This window comes from Falco peregrinus, chromosome Z (genome assembly GCF_023634155.1).
Source record: "Falco peregrinus isolate bFalPer1 chromosome Z, bFalPer1.pri, whole genome shotgun sequence".
Classification (NCBI taxonomy): domain Eukaryota; kingdom Metazoa; phylum Chordata; class Aves; order Falconiformes; family Falconidae; genus Falco; species Falco peregrinus.
This window is the reverse complement of record NC_073739.1, coordinates 84,817,095-84,832,104: the sequence shown is the minus strand read 5'-3', so window position 1 is coordinate 84,832,104 and position 15,010 is coordinate 84,817,095. Positions and strand designations below refer to the sequence as shown.

Genomic DNA, 15,010 nt, shown 5'->3' with positions numbered 1-15,010 from the left:
TAAACTTTCAGGAAATATTGATTTTTTTCTTTCTCACATTTTTAATCTTTTGGTCTTTCATTTCTCATCATTAATATCTTCCTAAGTCTGAAGCCCTGCGTGGGGATGTAGGTGTCAAGGCAAGTGTGGCCATGGGATGAGCAGCTGATCATTGATCAGATCACCAAAGTGCAGACATGCTTTGTATCCTGCAAAAAGTGAAGTTTAACTAGCTGAACGCAAGCACAACGACCCCAACTGTGTGACTGCCTGTCCCACCTGGCTTCCTTCCATGGCCCACCTTGCCACTGGGCTCTTACTTAAAGGCAGTTTGCACTTGGTTGCAAAATTGATTATTACGAAAGTCTAATGTCTGGGGGCTGCTTCTTGAGCCAGAAAAGGTCAATAAACAGAAGTGTCAGCATCCCACTGATGGGCAAAGAATCTTCGTCCTAGGGCTGGGACAGGGCATATGACTTTAATGATACAGAAACCTGGCAGCTAAAAAGTTATCTATGAGACAAAACAAAAACAATGAGTTTGGAAGAGGATGGTTTACAACTGAAAAAAAGAAAATGTTAGTTTTCATTCTGCTCCATTCAGAATGGAAATACTGTTCCGTGGAGCATATTACAGTTATGACTATTATTGTATTGCTTCACTTAGGAGGCATGTGGAAATAATTTTTGCTTATATTCAGTGTTTACACCAGCAAGAAACAATACAGGTTGTGTTCTCTCCTTGCAAAACTGTGAGTAGTGGCAAGTGGAGAAGGAACAAGAAGAAACTTCTTACAAATGGCAGTTAGCAAGAGGAGGAGATGGTGTAGCAGAACAATTCAGGATTTTTATTTGAGTAGCTAACTTTAAATGTGAAAGCCGCAAGTAACTTTTTAAAACAAATGTTTGTTAATTTTATTAATTTTCTTAATAGAGGTTTTGCTGTGTTTGCCCTTTCTCAACCATCTGTTGTAGTTGCTGAGTACCCCTTGGCTACACTGCAGCCTGCCAAGATGTGCTGATGCGACAGGCTCCTGAAGGGGGTGAGGAGAGCATGGCCACTGATGTCCCAACGTGGGACTCAAAGCCCCCACTCCTGTGCCCACTTGCAGTGGGGTTTGCTCTGCACGGCTGTGAGATCTCTCTGCAGACCTTTGTGACTTGGGCGGAGGACCCTGCATATGGTCAGGTCCTCTCACAGCACCTTAACCTGCTGTGCCTTGCCCTTGCTGCACCCGTCTCCCTGCTCCAATCCTTCCCTTGTTACTCCATTAAAAAGTGTTGGTGTTTCAGATGAAATGGATTTCAAAGGGATATTTGACAGAGGAAAGTACCTAACCTGGAGAAGTGAGGAGAACTGATTGGATGAAGGAGGCACTGGTGAGAGCAAAAAATAATTGTGTGAGCATGTATGTGGAGTATTTTCTGAAATGTTTTAACCTGGGGAATATTTTTCCTGAAGGGGATGGTGCTAAATCAAAGAAAAGAGGGGATTCATAATTGTGGGATTAATTTGTGGACTATTTTGAGAGCTGGCAAGATCTGTTTGGAAATCTAAAATATGTATTTTATTAGTCCATTTTTCTGAAGAGGTTGCAACTGTAAGTAATCTTTATTGCAACTCCCACTGAAACAGGTTTCATACATTGTTTTAGTTTACCGTGTGACTCTGGTTAGTGCCTTGTGCTAAACTGTGTTCTTCACAATCAGGTCATATGTTATTTATGGTCTAAAATACCAAGTGATAGCTTGGGAATACACTTTCTGTGAAAGATCCCAGGGCAGGTTCAGCACGTATTTCCATGGTGAGTTGTACCTTACATCACTTCTTTTCCCCATTTCTTGCCAGACAGCATTAAGGAGCTATTGACCTGTCTGATGCTGCTCCTGAAGGGCTTGAAAACGTGAATGCGGCGATGCCCTGTGTCCACCCGACCCTACCTTGGGACAGCCGCTACCCCATGTCCACAGCAACAGCCCAAAGGACGGACAGAGAGGAGGAGTGGAACACTGGATTGTGTTGAGAGGTTACAGCCTGTGTCAGGGCCAGGGAGGGCTCTGAAGGGATGGAGGATGTGTGTGGATGCGCATGGGACAGTGTTTGTCCAGGCAGAGACCACAACCCCAGCAGAAGGATGAGGTGTGTGGGCTCAACAGAACAACGCCAGGCTGTGAGCATGGGAGTTCGATCTGGTGGCTGGGAACCCATCACAGCCTGGATGTGAGGAGTCAAGCATATCGCTGTGGCACCAGCAAAGGTAAAGGGTGTACAGTTCCCTCCGCCAACGGGGGCACCGGCCATTTCATGCGGAACAGGTGTTGTGCTGCTTCCCACAGCAGCTACAGTGCCTGTGCTTCAGCAGCCTGGGCCCTTGGTCGTGGCACTTCTGAACTCAGTGCTCTTTCAGTGTCTTAACACTTCATCTGTGTTAATCCTTTTTTTTTTTTTTTTAATATGGAACTATTCTTTTTCAAGTTCATCTTATGTGTTATGTGTACACACACACGTTTTTGATCGGCTGTACGCACTGCACACAGATATGCAGGTTTAAGAGTTACTTTTTTTTTCCCTCTGACAAGTCCTCCTGGCTCTGGTTTTCAGTGGTGGAAAAAGCCAACTCTAGCCCTGGAGAGCTGGAAGAGTGAGACATCTCCGGTGCACTCTAGAATGGGAAGAAATCAAGATGTCATCTTAAGGCTATGCATCATTCCTGGAAAATAAGCTGGCATATTTTACAGAAGAATTGCATAATTACTTTCTACCTCTGCACAGGGCTAGTTCTGCACCTCGTAATACCATGAGTTTTTCAAGATATCTTAAAGACTCCGTTATCTTTGGCAGCATCCTGGCAACTTGGCACACCGCGCTGTAACAATGACACCAGCTCCCTTTCCCCCTGTGTTTAAATACTATGTTACCAAGAATTCATGAAAATCTACTAGAAGTCAGCGTTTCCCCTGGGTACGCCTCACACCTGCTGCCCCGTGTGCGGGGGGCTGCTGGCCGGCTAGGGTGAGATGTTGCACCCCGGGGAGAGGAACAACATTGTCCTGGGTGTCTGGTGCCCTGGGCTGCCCCTGTCCCCTGTAGGGAGCAGAGAGGTGCATTTACCTCCAACGCTTGAGAAATGTGCCTTGGCCAGAGACAACCAAAGGCTGCCTGACAGGGTGTGCATGGGACCAACAAGTCAAATCGCTGGGTCCTATTAGGGACTTTCGTGTGTTATTTTGGCCTGCAGTTTGATTTAGCTCGCTCTTTCTAGTATTTTTTTTATACCACATAATACTGGAAGCCACCCCTTATCTCACCAACATCCGAGTACCTTGTTTCTAAAATACTTGCAATATTCCCTGAGGGCAATAGGGGAAAAGGTGAGGTCTCAAAATGGAGTTTATGGGGAAAATCCTTCTCCTGGCAGTTTCTTTCACTGGCTTTGTCCCACCGATCTGCAGTAGTGAAGGCTCTGGCTGTACCTTGGCAGTTTTGTTAGTTGTTGGATTTCCATAGCTGGTGTCCTTCACAGGGGTGGCTTTTGCTTTGTCTCTTTGCAGGGGCTGGGTTTGGTTATCAGGGTCTGGTGATGTCCTGGGAACTGCCCACACGTGCAAGCTGTCCCAGGTGCCGTGACTGCAGGGTGAACAGCTAGGTGATCCGAGTATTTCTTTAAATAGTGTTAGTCTCAAAGCTAAGTCCTGCAGGGACTGCTTACGTGGGCTGTTCTGTTGGGTTTGTGCAGCCAGACCCAGCACTGTGTGGAGGTTGGGTTGGATTAGAAGTGCTCATGCCAGCCCTGGTATCAGTTGCAGCCCCAGCAGAAGCTCCCCTTGCCCTCAAATCCCCCGGTGCCTCAGTACCGTGGTGTCCCCAGCACAGGCTGGTCCATAGCACAGCTATTCCCTATGTCCATGGCCAGCCTGAACGTGGCCAGGTGGGCTCTGTCTGCCCAAAGCACTGGTGGGCGTGTGGAGCTCAGGTGGTTCCAGTTATTTTCTGTTCAACTGCAAGCAGACCAGAAACCAGCAATATTGCCATAGTTTCCCTATCAAATTTTAAAAACCCCAGGTTCAACTTCCAAAATTTTTCCAGGCTCTGTGGGCTCTTTCTGATCTCTGGTGGTAGCTCTGCGAGGTGGCCGATGGTGACCAGCAGCTTCTTGCTTGTTCATGCAGCCAGGGAGGGGGTTGCCCTGAGGAGCATCTGACGAGGCTTGCGAGGGGCACAGCGTGCTCTGCAGCAGCTTCACGGCCACAGGCATCTCATGGAGTGGAGCATTGGAATGATGCAGTGCACGTGTACAGGGCAGAAGGATGCGTTTGCTTTAATGGAGCTAGCAGAACCCCCTGAGAACTAGCCGTGTAATCCAGTTCAAAAGGTGCCCATCTCTGTTGGGCCCCCCCTTTCCCAAGCCGTGGGTCTCCTGGCCGTGTGGCAGCACGAGACAGCAATGCAGCCAGGGGCAGGGGGCACAGGGCTGCGGGGGCGCGGAGCCTCACCGTGTCCTGAGGGCTGCAGCCCTGCAGCGGTGGTGGGTGCAACCTGCTCCTCGCTTCTTCGTGGCCAAAGGCATGCCGAAGTGCATGGATGTGGGTTCTAAACCTCAGGTGCAATGGCAGAGCATGCAAAATGCATGGGTTTGGGATTTTTTATGAAAGTGATTGTTAGGCATTGTCAGTAGTTTTTAATAATTACTGTTTATTAGCAAGTGAGAATAGCTCTCTGAATAACTTCATGCCAAAGAAACAACGTTCAGGGTGGTGTGGATTTCTGAATATCTGTTTATCACATTTTAATGTTGATGGAGAAAGGGAGAAAAAAGTTGATGGCATTTTTGTGAAATTCCACCCGTTTATGACCATATGAAATTAAAGCTTTTATACACTTATAAAGAAGCTCCAAAGGGAACAAATATGTTTTTCCTACTGAAGTCTGCTTAAAGCATATAACAAATATGATTGCACAGCTCAATATTTCATATAAAACAATATGCTCTACCATTTTAATTTTCCTGTACAAAATTGGTTTTCATATGAATTCCTGTTGCATTATTTTCTTATTCCAACTAAATTAGAACTATATAGATATAAATGATATACATTACATTTATTATACATAATCTAGGTAAATATGAACTAATTCATCAGCCATACCTCAGCTTTCATATAAATTATCTTTGTGGCATTTTTGCTTTCCTATAAAAGTCTTACAGTTGAAGGGTTATTTGACTATATTTGTAACTATTGCAGCATTAATTTAATTGCACTTCTACATAAGATTTAAAATTATGATAAGAAGTATGGAAAGCAGAGAGAAAGGAGGTATGGCAGGTTTTAATTCTGACTATTTTTAGATTTATTTTGGGTGACTGGATGTTGCAGGTGGTGGCGGAGCTGCGGTCTCCCTCTGGGGAGCCTGAATCCTTGTGCTTTCCTCTGCCACAGAGACCCCGATGTATTCAACCCGCTGGTCATGCTGGTGCCACTGGGTTTCCCAGGGATTCCCAGTTCACGGATCTGTGGGGAACGCTGAGCCTGGGGCAGGACTGCCAACGAGGCCATGGCGCTGGAAGAGCTACGTGGGGACTGGTGCTCACTTGAGGTCACCGCTCATTTTCCATCACTGGAATTCAAGAGGTAAAAGGTGGGAAAACACAAGGAAATTGAAAACTCTTTGTGTGAGGGGGGCGGGGGGAGCACAGCCGCGGCAGTGCCCTTGGGTGCAGGTACTAGGAAAATCCAGTTTCTGAGGTGCTTGGTGGAGCAGGAGCCATCCCAGCGTGACCTCCTGCTTCAAAGGCATTGGGGAGCAGCGATGGGTGCAGTGCGGCTGCGGGGGCTTGCGGGGTGCTCTCAGGTGCTGGGCCCTGCTCCACAGCAGTGCAAGGGCATCAGGGTGTGACAGCATCTCGTGGGCAAGCTGCCCAAACTGGCCAGGGGGCCAGGCGCCAGGCTGTCATCTCCATCACCAGGAAATTGGTCTTTTGGTGTAATTTTCCTCCAGTAATTAGTCTCTCTGTGATTTTTAGACTTTGTGTCATGTTGTGAATACAACATGCTTGACAGCATACCTGCCGGGGAAAATATCTTCTGTGATGGGTAAGGAAATATCATTTTTCATGAAAGGCATCAGAAAAAGTAAATGTGAAACTTCTGAACAGTTGGGGGCATGATGACTTTCAGTGACAAGGAGGGCTCTATCTGAGCAGTTGGCAAGTGTCAAACTGCTCTATCCTGCCTTTTCCTTGGCCATTTGGGCTTTGAGTCACGGGCACAGCATTTCGTTAACACCCAGTCCGGGGTGTAAATGGGATAGCTACAGGCAGGAGACATTTCACGGCATAAACCACCTGTAGCTGTACCAGGCACATGTTAAAAATGGGCAGCTGAAAACCAGAGACAGGCAAAAAGTGCTGCACAAATGAAGGCCTTGCTTCTAAAAAGGATTTTCTCACATGTTTAGGGATGGGAATAGAGAAGTTGACTTCTGTGCAAATAATTGCAGTTAATTTTAAGCTTGAGTATTGTATTGGGTCTTAAATATTGTGAGGTAAGTATATCTGGGTTTTGGTTTTGATTTTTTTTTGTTTGGTTGGTTTTTAAATACAGAGCCAGCCTTATCCGAAAGCAGTCATTTCCAGTGGGCAGTGGAGCTGGGAAGGGGATGGGGCAGCCCTCACTGGAGCTGCTGCTGGACAGCCTCAACAGGGACAGACAGCTCAAAGGAGACTGTGGTCTTTGCACCAAGGAGCAGCCGTAGACTCTAGATCTGCTGCTGGGACCGAGTGAGGACCACCACTGGGTCCACTCTGGAGCGGTGTCCAGGGGCCTTTGGCTGGAAATGCTGGGGGAGCCTGCAGCAGGCAGTGGCCCAGCAGGTACAGAGCCCTTTCCTGGAGCTGCCCACGGCACGGCTGGAAATCAGCTCCAAGTGCCACATCCATCATGCCCAAATTGTTCAGCAACCTCCAGGACAGCATGAGCAGCAAGTAGCATCTGTTCCTCCCTGCCAGAGCCACGATGATGGACTGCCAAGAATGGAGCTCCCTCCTAACTTCTTGCTGTCTGGAAGCCAAGGTGAGATTGAGTTGATGTAAAAAATGGCCACGCTGGCGGGGCTGCCTGCCTGGGGACGGGAGCGGGGCGGTGGTTTGCAGGCTCTGCTTCGCCCCAAAGAGAGCTGCTGGGAGTCACGGCTTGGTGCAACGCCCGCCAAAACTGGTGGGGTCTCTCAACTGGTTTGGTAGGGACTGGGTGAAGGGCAGGGTTTTGCCAGGTGCGGTTCTGGATTCAAGTGGGAAAAATGCAAGTACATGTCCTCTCCCGTGGCAAACAGAGGACTAAGGCCCTTGCTCCTCAGAGGGAAGCCCCCTGCCCCGTAGAGGGCTGAGCAGAGGAGTGGGAGGCAGCGAGCTCCTCTCCTGGCCCTGGCTGCCTGTGCCAGGCAGGGTTTTGCCTGCATGCCTGGCTGCTCTGGGTCTGCACTACCTTGCTGTGGGTGTAGGGTCATCTGCCACAGGAGCGTTCCTGCCTTACACCCATGCTGCCAGTCTTGTGGAAGGCAGGCATCCTCTGCTGGCCAGCCACAGGGCACTGGAGGGCTTAAAAACAGAGGGGAGATTGTGTGAGGTGCTCTGCGCTTCCTTTTCCATACTGCTCTGTAGTGCTACACAAGGCCGTGCAAAGTTAATCAGAGCAGTGAGAAACCATGAACAACTCCCCCATGCAGCAACTCTCTGCAGGGACATGGGGCAGGAGAGGAGGCTGCTGCAGGGCTTGGGGCATTGCCAGCCCTGAGCTCTGCGGCTGAGCCCCACGCTCCTCACCTTGGGCATCCCAAAATTATGTGCAGTACTGCTTTTATAAAGGGATGCAGAATTAGATAATCTAGGGTAGTCTTACGTGGTTTAGTGGAAGTTAAAATACCGTATGTGTTAGGGCTTGCAGGATACTATATTATTTTTAACATCCACACGTTTGTAGGAATTGTAACTAAATATGTTTTCTAACAGGAATAAAAGTACAGGCTTAGGTATTTTATGAATGGCAGCTGTGTCAAGAGTGATTCAATAAAAATGTGTGCATGGTGCTATTAATCCAGGCAGGAATTTTGCTGGCGCTGTGCAGGGTGTCTGGAGTGGAGCTGAAGCCCTCAGCACTCACGCTGCACGAGCCTGTGTCTCACTGGCCTTCGGAACGAGCCGGAGCTCGGCCGGGCTTTCCTGACATGCCGGGAATATTTAAGGGGGCTGTTTTCACAGTGCATTAGCTGGACCGCATCCTTGCAGAAACCCGTGGGACCATCTGGTCTCCCACTGCTGAGGGGAGGTTTGCGAAAGTGTTTTGACTCTTCCTAGTTGAAGGTATGGGGAGACATTGGTCTCTGCCAGTGAGTCAGAAAAAAGATGCTCACCCTTTTCCATCTTTAAATTGTGCCTTTTTTAGCAGTAATTGGAAGAATTACAGTTAGTTTGTCTTGGAAATAACTTATGTCTGCACCACGTGAAAGGGATGGTAATAGCAATGGCAATAAATAAATCACGTGGGGCAAGTAGCAGGCAGTCGTATTAAGGCTAATAGCAGTGTGGCTGTTGCACCTGCATGCGCCACACTCGTTAGTCTAGAGTGGTACAGGCATAAAGGAAAATATTATTATTGTTGTTGTGGCTGTTATTATTGTAATTATTACTCCCGTTTCCTGCTGGGGAGCAAAGGCGTGAAGCCCCAGGTGACAGCTTCATGGTGCGGTTGGAAACCTGTGGGGGGTGAGTTTCTGTGCCTCTGTGTGGCAGGCAGAGGGTGGTCCCCCACCCTGCAGACCCCGTCCCCAGGGCCCTGCCCGACAGCCCAGCCAGGCTGCTGGCACAGCCTGGGATGGGGCAGGACCTCCACGAGGTGCCCTGAAAGCTGCAGGAGGGGATGGGGAGAGGGTCTGTGGGTGCCCCAGCTGTGCCCCTAGCCCCATGGGGCAGTGCTGCCCTGTCCCCCAGCATCATGCTGTGCCGGCAGCACTTCCCCCACGGGGCTGGTGGTGCCGAGGTGAGCACCCACAACGCAAGCACAGCTGCGCTGCCCACCTGGCAGGGCGATGCTGGCGGCGGGAAAGGTGCTGCCTTGACAATGTCACTCAGCCATGGCTGCTCCTGGAGGACTGGCAGCAATGCCCCACTGCAATGTGCAGCAGGGACAGCGAGCTCCCGTCCTCCTTGGCATGGGGCTGCATCCTCACAAGCCCCCAGACCTGCAGCATGAGAGGGTCTTTGCAAGTCCTGCACCTGTTGCAGGCTGGCCTTCGGTCTGGCAGTGTGCTCTGCAGGCTCTGTGCTGAGGCACGGTGCAGCTCAAGGGAGCTGGCACCAGCTGCTGAGCTGGCTGCAGGGCAGGCTGTGAAGGCTTGGGTATCGTACCTGCACGGGGATCAGATCAAACGCTGCAGGGAGGGCAGCTGCCAGTGCAGCCCAAAGCCCAGCAGGGAGATGGGCCGACTTCTGGGGTCTGACCACATGCTACACTGGCACTCAGAAACAGCGTGAGTGGGCTGGGTGAGACCCCCTCATCTGGGCAGTTTCTTTGCGCTCTGCAGGGAGGCAGTGGCAGTGGCATTGGCAGTGCTGTTGGTGGTAGCAGTGGTGGCAGTGGCATTGGCGGTGGCATTGGTGGTGGCGGTGGTGATGTGGGGTCTGGGCTGCCCTCTGTAAGCTGCTGCTCTCCTGAGCACGACGGGGTGCATGCTGCAGAGCTGCTCTCCTGTCTCTTCCCCACGCTGGATGCACCTTGACTATCCCAGTCCTTGAGACTTGTCCCGCAGCTCCTTGCAGCCCTGAGGGCACCAGGCACCCGTGAGGAGCAGGGGGACGCGTGTGCCCCCCTTGTGCAGGGTGACAGCACACATGCCATGCATTGCCAGCACTTTCACCCGCGCACGGGCAGGGTGGTCCCCAGCACAGGCAGTGCCTCAGTTTGCTGTGCAGCCCTCCCCGTGGGCGCTTGCTGGGGTCCGGGGCACCCTGCGCCTGCCCTCCCCTCTAGGCATCCTTTCCCCCATGCCTGGGACTGGCCCACCCCGGGTGGGAGCACAGGGGCTGGTGCCCCCTCTGTGGGAGATGCCAGCCTGCCTGTGCTTCCCATCACTAAGCAACAGTGGGTGAAATATATCCCGATTTCTGCTGCTCCCATTTGGCACCTCCCACCATGTTCTTTCATGTGCAGTTGCACAGTGTGGCAAATAAAAAGCCCATTTTCTATCTTTGGGTGCCAGTGCACAATGTAGCCATCGTCGGGAGGACAGGCAAACCAATTGGCAAAGAGCAAATGACTGACATTAGGACCGAGTGACATTAGTACCGAGACGCTGCTATTCATCTCAGGGCCGGGTGCTGCCAAGCAAAGTCCAAAAAGTTTGGTGGGGTTTTTATTCTTCTTTTTTTTTCTTTTTTCACATCAGAACTTCAAGCTGATCAAAGAAACAAACACTTTTAATGAAACATATGCAAGATACTTAGAAGGAGAAGATTCACAATGCATCTGCTGCGGGACCAGAAGGCTTATCAAAAGTGTGAAGTAGGAGGAGAAAAATTACGAGTGTATGATGCCAGAGAAGATTACAGAAATATTAAGCAGAAGGAATGTAAACACGTATAGCTGGTGATGGCTGGTGCGTGGCTCGCCGCGCACAAAGAGCCTCTGCAGTGTCGGTCTGAGGATGCTCTCGCCGTTGTGTGCAAGCAGTCCACCGCAGTCCAGCCAGGCACCCCTGCAGCAAACCATGCACCTGCATGCCCAGCCCTCGCCCTGGTTGGGCGCCAGGCCCTGGGGATCAGGCAGGGCTGGCCATGGCTGTGACCACATCTCAGAGCACAGCCCCCCTCCCCCGGAGCCCCTCTCTTGCTGTCTGGCTCCAACTCGATGCCGAGACATCGGCAGAGTGCCCACCGTGCCATCCAGTTCAACTGTCTTTAGAGCCGATGAACATTGCAGTGGCAATTTATTTGCATTTTCTTTATGAAACAAAAACTTAAATGTAATATCCATTTTCTTGCAATGTGTTTTATTGAAAACATAAATACTGTGAAAAACTGTAATTTCTGGTGATAATACAGTAGTTTACTATCAGTGGGAATATCACATCATTATTTCTGTTCCGCATTCAGGAGTGTGCAGACATATGGCTTATCTATTTCAGCCACTGGCCAAATTCTGCTCTCTCTTAACCCTTGCACCCTCGGTGAATTCAGCGAGGCTGCACAGTGATAGCTAGCAGCAGGATCTAGAGCTCTTATTTCTTGTTAAATGAAAATTTTTCATTTTCAAAGCTGCTTTCCTGTCCCCCCACACACTGACTGCAGTTCTTGCTGTGTGTTACAGTTTTGCTTCTCCCTCCACAGTGCTGGCAGTTGTCTGCAATGGCCTTTCTCCTCCGATCAGTGCCACCACCACCTCTGCTATGAGGCAGCACTGGGGGGTCCTAGGAGGGGTGTCTGCCCTCTCCTCGGGCTGCAGGTGCTTTTTCAGGGGGAGCCCAGCAGGGGCAGGGCGCAGTGCCCACCGGGTGTGGGAAGATGACTGCTCGGAGCTCTGCTCCACTGTGGGGATGGCCAGCAGCATTTCTAGGGGCTGAGCCACGGAGGCTCAAACAGCAGGAGAACAGTTACAAATAGATCTCCTCTCCAAAGGGCAGTTCAGCAGCCTCTGGAGTTTTAAGCCAGTCTTGTGGCTTCTGGAGAAAAAAAACATTTTGCAGCTTAAGTGCATCTCTGAGGAAGAAACACGTTTGCTGTGCTGGCCAGAGGGTGCTGTGGGCACCATCCTGGGTCCCTCTCCTTCCACTTGCTCCCTGGTGATGGCAGCTGGGGCTGCTCATAGCATTGCTGCTCTTTGCAAGAGCACGGGGAGACCCTGTAAAGGGCTGGGCCAGCAGTGCATTCAGTTTAGTAACCTGCCTCTGACAATGGCTGACGCTGCTACAGCGTGAGAGGTGGGCGAGCAGGCGGCGGTGCTCCCCCCAGGGCTGCCCACATCCAGCAGCCAAGACCTGGGGCTTCCTGAGACTGAGGGGATGGCTGTGTGCTGTGATGCTCTGCCTTGCTCTGCCCTGTGTCCTTTCCAGTGTCCTATGCCAGTGCCTGGCCCTCCTGGCACCGGGGCTGAAGGGGTCTCGTTCCCCACTGTGGACCGTGCTTGCAAGCTACAGCCCCTCTGGGTGAGGGAGCTGCTCCAGGATGGCTGAGCCAGCGCTGACTGGCATTGATGTGGCCTCGCAGCCTTGTACGGTGATTTGTCGATCCTAAAACTGCTGCGGACCCCCCAGCGCAGGTCAGCCCTGCTTCCTGGCATCTTCTTCCAGGGGCAGTTGTGCCTGGGGCTGCTGGAGGGCTGGCGCGGCTCCCCATGTATGCGGGTCCTGCCCCACACAGCTGAACTGCAACGTGGGGCTGCTCGCACTTCACTGATAATAATCCTCTCTATCAAACAGTAACTCAATTTAGTCTTTTCTCTTTAATATTTATGTGCTGACCTAGCAGTCTGATGAATCTCGTAGGCAGCATTCTATCTGGGTACTAGCAAATGATCAACCATCACAGTCAGTCAGGACCGACTCCTGTCTCTGTTGCTGTTGTTTCCCATCACTTTTCCTAACACCATCTCAGGAAAATGCATGGTTTTCCCCCACCCAGGAAGGCTGATGCTCCAGTTTCCCGCTTGGTATCACCCTGCAGGTGGGTCAGGGGTGAGTCAAGGGGACGTGGCAGGTCCCGGCTGCCAGGTCAGTTTTGCCTGAGGTTCCCAGCCGCAAAGGATCCACCAGCACGTGTCAAGGTGGCCAGGAGGCAGGTTTAATGTTTGCTCCTGACCTTTCCGATCACTCTGCATCTGCGAGGCTGCCTGGGCACCCTGGAGGGATGGGTGCCCTCGATTTGCCCTGTTTGGGAGATGAAGCCCCTGCTGCTGCTTGTCTCCTGCATCTCCTGGACTAGAGAAGGGAAGGAAGAAGCAGCAGCCTCTGCCACACACAGCAGGGCAGGCAGCATGGCCACTGTCACCTCCTTCAAAACATCTGGCAGGTGTCCAAAGGAATGAAATGGAATGGAACAGAATGGAATGAAATGGAATAAATAGACTCTTTCGGCTGGAAGGGACCCACAACGGTGGTCTAGCCCAACTGCCTGGCCCCTCCAGGGCTGACCAAAAGTTAAAGCACTCTGTCAAGGGCATTGTCCAAATATCTCTTAAACGCTGACAGGTGTGGGGCATGGACCACCTCTCCGGGAAGCCTGTCCCAGGGTTCGAGCACCCTCTTGTTAAAGAAATGCTTCTTCACGTCCAATCTGGGAGGTTCAGGTTTTCAAGGAAGGTTGCCACCCTGCTGTCCACGGGCCAGCAGTGGTCTGAGGAGCAGAAGCTGGGGACATGCTGGGGGCAGGCGGGCAGGTGCCCCCAGTTCCCAGCTGTTAGATATGACTGGCAGGAGCCAGGCCGCCGTCCAGCATGGCTTGGCTAGTGCAGACCCCAGTCCTGTTGCCACGGTGGCAAGACTGCACTTTCCCGTGCCCATGCGAGTGGGATGACTGGTAAGGCAAGCTAGATCACACCCCACTTGACCACAAGTATTTCACAGGGGTTCTTACCTGCTATTTCCAAGCAGTTATTCTGGTTTTGCTACACGATTACTGAAGGAGCACTTCCAAACTCCATGTTCAGGTAGAGAGCAGTGTCTGCTTTGGAATAGCTCAAGTATTCCTTATAAATGCACTTTTTATTGTGGTTTATAACTAGCTGTCATGGTGACATGCAAAGCTGAAGTATTATGTACCTCTCAGCACAGTGTTGCTTGTTGGAGAAGGAGCCCTAGCAAAGTCAGATTTCTTTGCAGTTTTAAAGATTTGTAAAAGCAAGCTGGAAACAAAAATAAATTAAGGCATGCAAATAAAATTCTTTCCAAAACATCCATGCTCAAGTGTTTTTGTTTTTTTTTAAAGCATCTGGCAAGCCTTTCTTCAAATTTATTTTAGCTAAATGCAAACAAACAACAACTCTAATAAGCATAGTAGCATATTCATTAAGCGTTCTGGCTACAGCTTTTGAAGATAAGGTGAGGAAAGAGTTCTTTAATCTTATTTGGGGAAATAAATGTATACGATCACCATGAAAAGGATTTTAATCTTGAATAGCAAGGAGTGGAAATGTATATAAAGCCCTGCTAGCACACCCATTGCCTTTTCTGCTTCTCCTCATGCAGGTGGAGCTGCAGGACGAGCCGCAGCCCTGCAGAGCGAGCGCTGCATTCTCACTACCTTCCTGTTCTGGTGGGGTATTGGGGTGCACACCAGGGTTCATCCTGGACAAAGCCAAATGATAAAAGAAAAACACCCCACGAGAAACAACAAACTTTTTCAGGCCTCATACACTCTCCTACCAGCAAAACACCTGTGGTTTTTGATTCTTGCTCTATCTATGATCTACGTGAAGTAGTTCAACTGCTACAAGGTTTCCGTTGCCTTCGCTTTCTGGTGATTTTGGACCGTTTGGGTCTATGGGTGCAAAATAGCAGGAGCTTGTGTTTATGATTTCAGTATTTGTCAATAAATTCCCACTTAAGTGGCCAGCAGAAATACTCAAGGTCCCTTTTTTACAGTGTTTTGTGTATGTAACAATTACAGCAGGACTTTTTGTGCTCATATCCTCAGTCTTAAACTGTTTCATTTGCATGCACTGGGTGACTATATTTTGTTGCTGAAAAGTTAGCCTTCAGAAATGAAATTTGAAAAGTCATTGACTTGAAAAGAGCTGCTGGGCATAGAAATTGCTTGATCATTTCTCGGCAGGGCCTCTGACACAGGCAAGCTGAACTAAGCCAGCAGCCTAGCAGCCCCACGGAAAAGCATGCAGGCAGGGGACCCCCTTCCTCAGGACGACCCCAGCTGGCAGGGGATGAAGGAGACGCCGGCGCAGGGCGATGCACGGGCACTGAACCACATGGAGGGAGATGCTGCAAGGGTCGGTAAAGCCTTTGAATGAAAGGTGACTGGCAACAATGGGAT

At 50.5% G+C, this 15,010-nt stretch overlaps 1 long non-coding RNA gene across 2 annotated transcripts; it reads left to right on the top strand.

Annotated features, from left to right (window-relative positions):
- Positions 1 to 57: 57 nt before the first annotated feature.
- On the top strand, positions 58 to 13,990 carry LOC106112827 (uncharacterized). Of its 2 annotated transcripts, none has more exons than XR_003556859.2 (6): positions 58 to 1,358; positions 1,828 to 2,005; positions 5,355 to 5,609; positions 6,002 to 6,071; positions 6,582 to 7,049; positions 10,417 to 13,990. It is a non-coding gene; the product is annotated as an uncharacterized LOC106112827 (long non-coding RNA). The 2 variants fall into 2 exon arrangements; XR_008744914.1 differs by having other exon boundaries at positions 1,828 to 2,236; positions 5,418 to 5,609.
- The last annotated feature ends 1,020 nt before the right edge of the window (positions 13,991 to 15,010 follow it).